The sequence below is a fragment of the Hyaena hyaena genome, unplaced genomic scaffold (assembly GCF_003009895.1).
Source record: "Hyaena hyaena isolate Hyena2069 unplaced genomic scaffold, ASM300989v1 scaffold_117, whole genome shotgun sequence".
Classification (NCBI taxonomy): Eukaryota; Metazoa; Chordata; class Mammalia; order Carnivora; family Hyaenidae; genus Hyaena; species Hyaena hyaena.
The window spans coordinates 1,887,159-1,893,647 of record NW_024080749.1 but is presented as its reverse complement, the minus strand read 5'-3'; positions in this window follow the sequence as shown (position 1 = coordinate 1,893,647).

Genomic DNA, 6,489 nt, shown 5'->3' with positions numbered 1-6,489 from the left:
TTGTCAGCATTCAAGAGTCTCTCATGGTTTGCCTCTCTCCCTTTCCCCCACCATTTCCGCCCTTCTTCTCCCCCTTGTTCCTCCGTCAAGTTCCTCCTAATCCTCCTATACGTGCAAACATATGGTATTTGTCCTTCTCTGCCTGACTTATTTCGCTCAGCATAAGAATGTATTTATTTTAACTCATTTTACCTGATATTTTTGTTCAGGGCAAAGGAGGGAAATTCTGCATTTAAGTTACTTTATTAAAATATATGTGTGTATTGGGGCACCTGGGTGGCTCAGTCGGTTAAGTGTCCAACTTCAGTTCAGGTCATGATCTCATGGTTCATGAGTTCGAGCCCCCTGTCAGGATCTATGCAGACAGCTCAGACTCAGGAGCCTACTTTGGATTCTGTGTCTCCCTCTCTCTCTGCCCTCCCCCACTCATGCTCTATCTCTCTCAAAAATAAACATTAAAAAATAAACAAATAAACAAACATAAAAATACATGCATTTATTTTCTTCTTATTAAAGTTCTAAATGCACATTTCAGATTATTTGGAAAATAAGAAACTTAAAAATGAAAAGAAATATCACAGTTAACCCATTATCTGGAGATTACCACCACTCACTTGTATTTTTTTACTGTTCTATGAATATTTCTTGACCCAAAGATCCAAAGACCTTCCTGAGTCTCCTGCATATTTCTTCCTTATTATTCTAGGGAGAAATGTTAGCATTCGGGTCTGGTTTCCTGAGCTTTAATTTGGAAAGAAAGTGGAGGAAGTGGGTTAGTTTAAATTCCCAGAGCATTCCTTTGCATCAGTGAAAAGTTACAATTTTTGAATAGATACCTGTATTCCAGCAAGCCCCATGGTGCCTGAAGAATTTAGGGCATGATTAAAAGAGTTGAAAGGAAGCAGTGTCAAAAGACCCAGAAAATCTAGTGTGTCGAGTCTGAAAACAGGATTTCAAGCTTTTGAATTCCACCAACTCATTCACAGCTGCACATCCTGTCAGATTTGGGCCACTGGGTAAACATCTTTGGAAGAGAGCCTTTGACATTTAAGATAAAAATATTTTGAACCTGAAGGAAAACGAACAATTGAAATTACAAGGGGCTGACAGGTTTTCTGGAAAATAGTTCTTTCGATTTGTAATGAGGTAGGACATGACTGCTCTGAGTAAATTGAGTATTTTTGGCTCTTCCGTCTGTGTCTCAAGTATTTAGTTTCAAAATGGTGTTGACTGAACACAGTGAGGATTTTCTTCAGTTTTGATTGTGATTAATAGCAAGTAAATCTTGTAAATGACATCTTTGTGTGCGTGAGTATATGTGTGTGCGCGCACATGTATGTGCATACAGAGAGTGATGCTAATGTAGACTTAAGTATTCTGTTGATCACAGAATCCATTATATCCATGTAGGTTGGAAGTTTCTGGTTAGACCTCGAGGGAGCCCATGTGTTGGCTGATGAGCCTCAAAGCTCATCAACATAGCTTGGCGTAAATATTCCTATCTTCAAAGCAGCAGTTCTAGTGAGGGTAAAGTCCTTTAACTCTGTGCTTCCTTTTTGCCAGAGCTTATGTTGCTAACAGATATAAATCACTGTCATGTGTCACACTTTCCTTTGAAGGTATGCGAGGGTGTTAACTAATTACTGGGCAAATAACAATTATTTTAAAGAAGGTTTTTTTAAAGCATGTCTGTTGATACTCTGATGAGGCTATTTATAGTAATCTTTTCAAGCAGTTTCTGAGTCTCCGTAAAAGCAAACAGGTAAAATTAATAGAGATGGTGCTGTGGGGAGTGGTGACCTTAGCTCTTTTTATAAGACTGTGTATTTCTTTTTTATTTTTTTTATTTTTTAATGTTTTATTTATTTCTGAGAGAGAGAGAGACAGCGTGAGTGGGGGAGGGTCAGAGAGAGAGGGAAACACAGAATCTGAAGCAGGCTCCAGGCTCTGAACTAGCTGTCAGCACAGAGCCTGATGTGGGGCTTGAACCCACAAACTGTGAGAACATGACCTGAACCAAAGTCGGACGCTTAACCGACTGAGCCGCCCAGGCACCCCAAGACTGTGCATTTCTGTAAGCTCATGCATCTCTGCTCTGTCAATGTAGAGCCCAACACGGGGCCCCAACTCACAAACCGTGAGATCATGACCTGAACAGAAATCAGGAGTCAGATGCTTAACCAACTGAGCCATCTGGGCGCCCCAGTAATCCTTACTTTCATGGGATCCTAAGTAATGTACAAATGTAACACGTTTCATTTCTTTTAAGGGATATGAAAGAAATGTAGCTTCCATGGTAGTAGATAGAAATAGATGGACATGACGGATGTCATAAAGGATGGCTATTATTTCCCCAAGGAAATCTCAAGGTCTCTTAACTACTTTCTTTCATCTATTACTTTTACTTAAATATTTGAAAGTTTTATGGTATCATGACATTTCTCCTATAACCAAGGACTATGGATCTCTAAAAAGTAAGGACATTTTCCTACCTAACCATAATACCATTATCACACTTAACAACATGAATAGTGATTTCCTAGTTGCATATAATACTCATCTTTTTCACTCCAAATTTCCGCAATTGTCCTTAAGTGTTATTTACAATTGGTTTTCTGATTCAGTCAAGGTCCACACTGGTTATGTTTCCCAACATAACGTATGTTTCCTAAGTCTCTTTTAATGTAGAACAGTCCCTCCCACTCCCTCCACCTCACAGACTTGATGAAGAAATCGCCCACTGTTTTGTAACAATCAGTTTCAATGTACTAATTGGTAAACAATATGCCACCACAATGAGCAAGATAGTCTTGCCAACCTAATGGAACCAGGTGCCTTCATTCCATAATTGATACTTTTGATCTGACGTTTCCTGACGTTCAGCCTCAAGAGGAAAGAAAACAAACCCAACACCAAAACCAAACCCTGCCGCTGACTTGAATGTGACCATACATACAGTTATTCTGGAATGTAGGTGATGTAGTTCCATGCATCTCTGAGTAGTGGCTGATTTGATACCTACTTTCTGTGAGTGCCTGCTGTGATTTCTTTCCACCTCCCCTGATTCTGAGTTCAGTGTTCAGACAGTCTACCATCTTTACCTGTGGGGTGACTGCCGTATGGTACACAATCCCCTCACAGCTCTAGAAAGTATCTCACTGACAGGGAGACTATATGAAGTGGAAAGATACTCACTGAATTTCTCTTTTACTTCGTTATAACTGACCTTGTTTACCTTTTTCTTCTTTTATCCTTTTAAAAATTTTATATTTATTTTTGAGAGAGAGAGAGAGAGAGCACATGCATGCAAGTGGGGGAGAGGGGCAGAAGGAGAGAGAGAATATTAAGTAGGCTCCACACTCAGTCCAGAGCCTGGGGTGGGGGGCGTGATCCCACGACCCCGGGGATCAAGACCTGAGCCAAAATCAAGAGTTGGGCACACTGACTGAGTGACCCAGGAGCCCCTACCCTTTTCTCAGATGGAAAAGAAAACCCCCGTGACAGAATGGTAATTAGTACTACTAATTCCTCCAGTAACCAGTAACCTTAACCCTTACTGTGCACATGTATTACGGGTGTGGGGAAAGCATCTTTTACTCACAATGAAAGGAAATTGCCATTTAAAAATTATGACTCCTAAGGGAAGTATTCAGAAATGGTACCCACTGGTTAACTAGTATGGGTTAGAGGTTATCCCTTCCTACACTTGTGAAATAGAGTGCATCCATCAGGCCGTGTTCTAATTCCAGTTGAACCATATTAAACTGGGTGACCTCAGGCAACCGCCCTCTGCCATCTTCTTTAGCTGAATAGTCTCTATCTGAAAAGCCAGAAGAGTGAACCGGACGTCCAAGGTCCCATCCAGCAGTCAAGCTTGATGACTTCATCATGTTAATAGCTACCTCCGTGTTGTCTGTCCTCTTCTGTAAGTCACCTCTCCTGACAGCCACCTGCCTTTGTGTGCGCTGGAGGCTCTGTAATGGTTTGCCAGCTATGAGTCAAGAGGTTCTTTTCTTTTTTTTTTTAATATTTTTATTTATTTCTAGGAGAGAGAGAGAGAGAGAGACAGCATGAGCAGGGGAGGGTCAGAGAGAGAGGGAGATACAGACTCTGAAATAGGCTCCAGGCTCTGAGCTGGCAGTCAGCACAGAGCCCGATGTGGGGCTCGAACCCACGAACCGCGAGATCATGACCTAAGCGAAAGTCGGACGCTTAACCGACTAAGCCACCCAGGCGCCCCGAGAGGTTCCTGTTTTTAATCTTTAAGTATGACTTTGCCCAACAGGTAATTTTATGTAGGTTTCCCACATATTGGAACGACTCACCTTTTACCTTAAGACCAGTGAATCCAAATATGTTTATGTTAAAATGTGTGCCAACACAGAATAGCCTAGATCTGGTTGGATTAAGAAAACATGGAGCAAACAACTATGCTGGAACCAAGTAGAATAGTTGCGAATGCGCTGAACGCAGTGCCTGCACTAGAAAAAGAACGCGTGACTGGCATTGACCCTGTGCCGTGACTGGCATTGACCCTGTGCCGAGCACATGCAGGCTACTTATCTCAGTCACCCCCACAGGGACCACGGATGGAGCCAGCCCGTTTTGGGAACGGGCAGAGAAACACCCTTGCCCATAGCGAGGATTCCAACTCAGATCCTCTCCCTCCTCAGACCGATTCTCTCCCTGGTGATGCAACTCAATTATGTTTTAAGTTGTGTCCCTGAGCAATATTCTCCTTTATGCTTAGATCGTGCGCAAGCGCTCTCCTTATTTTTCTCTGCTGTCATCCCACAGGAAACATACCGCAGACAGATCTGGAACCCTTTTCAGAATGATCCCACATTCGGGGAGAAATTCAGCCACAGGGCATCTACACCAGATAGCCATAGAGACTGCAGCCTCAGTTGGGGTCTTCTACAAGTTCTTTCGTGAAGTTGAATAGGCCAAAAATCCGGCTTCGGTGTCGACAAACAGATTTGTTGTTAATGTGCATGGTTATTTCCCCGTCTCTTCTGTTGTTGCTGTCTGGTAGGTTCGGCTGTGGCCCTTTGCAGCAGCCGGGATATAAATATCAAGTGGGAAAAGCAGCCCATTAGGAGTGAAGAACAGGGACTAGCCCGGCAAAGCCCCGGGCAGAGCAGGGCTGCGGGGCCGGTCCAGGCATGTTCGTTTCGGTCTGATCGCCTCATCGGCTTTGTGCTGAGTGAGCTTTAATGATTTAGAGGTTGGCAGGGGAAGTGGTGTTTCTTGTCATGGGAGAGAATAGCCACCTTTACTTGTAACCTGCGTGCTAATTACGGCCAAGCATTTTGATGGAGCATCAACGCTGGCAGAATTTGAGGCGAGGTATCACATTACATGCCCATTTCTAGATTATTTTTAAAGGTGTACATGATATGTGAGTAAAATGTTTAAAGATTATTTATGGTTCAGGGGCTCCTGGGTGGCTCAGTGGATTAAGTGGCTGACTCTTGATTTCGGCTCAGGTCATGATGTCCCGGTCTGTGGTTTTGAGCCTCGAGTTGGGCTCCGTGTGGGCACCGTGGAGCCTGCTTGGGATTCTGTCTCTCTCTCTCTCTCTGCCCCTCCCCCACTCACACCCATGTGCTCTCTCTCATTCTCTCAAAAATAAACTTAAAAAAATTATTTATGGCTCAAAGTTGTCGTCACCCTTACCAATTTATAGATGCGTCACTTCATGACTATAAGTCCTTCTGGAAAGAGACTTGTCTAGAACCAAGGTGAGGGTTTGTAACTACGATCCCTTTTGAAAATGCTGGTGGGATTTTTTGTTCTTGCTGTTTTGTTTTGCTTGTTTTGGGTCATTTCTGAAACTTCTAATGAGGAAAGACTTCTTTTGCTTATTAATCACCGTTGGCTTACCACCGAGCTTGTTGACAAATGGCTGACCTTTCTCTATCAGAGGAGTGGAAATCAGGTGCCTGCGTCAAGGAGGCACTTCACACTTCTTTATATACACTCGAGCAACCGTTGTGAAGAGGTTTTTTTTCGGAGCGAGAAGAGGTACACGCTCAAGCAAGGGTTGCTGATTTCTCGAGGCATGGTTATTAAGCTCTTGGATAGTTAAGGTCCATAGGGTAGATGTTGATTAAACCAGTCTTACGCACGTTATACACTATATGTCTTATGTAATATCATGAATATATTGTACATGCCTAATATTCATGGGGACTATCAATTAATGCACAATATACATAGTATGTCTTAATACACTACATTTACATGGGTACTTAATATTCATGGGGACTATCAATTAATGCACGATATACATAGTATGCCTTAATACATTACATTTACATGAAAAAAAAAAGGAAGAACAGCTTCCTCGAACAAACAGTTGTGAAGCATCCACTAGGTGTCAGGCACCGCACCAGGCACAGTGCAAGGTCCCGTAGGCTTGATCTGGGCCCCTCAGGGGCACGTAGCTATGTTCCTCAGTTCAGTGAACCCCAAATTTTCTGTAAA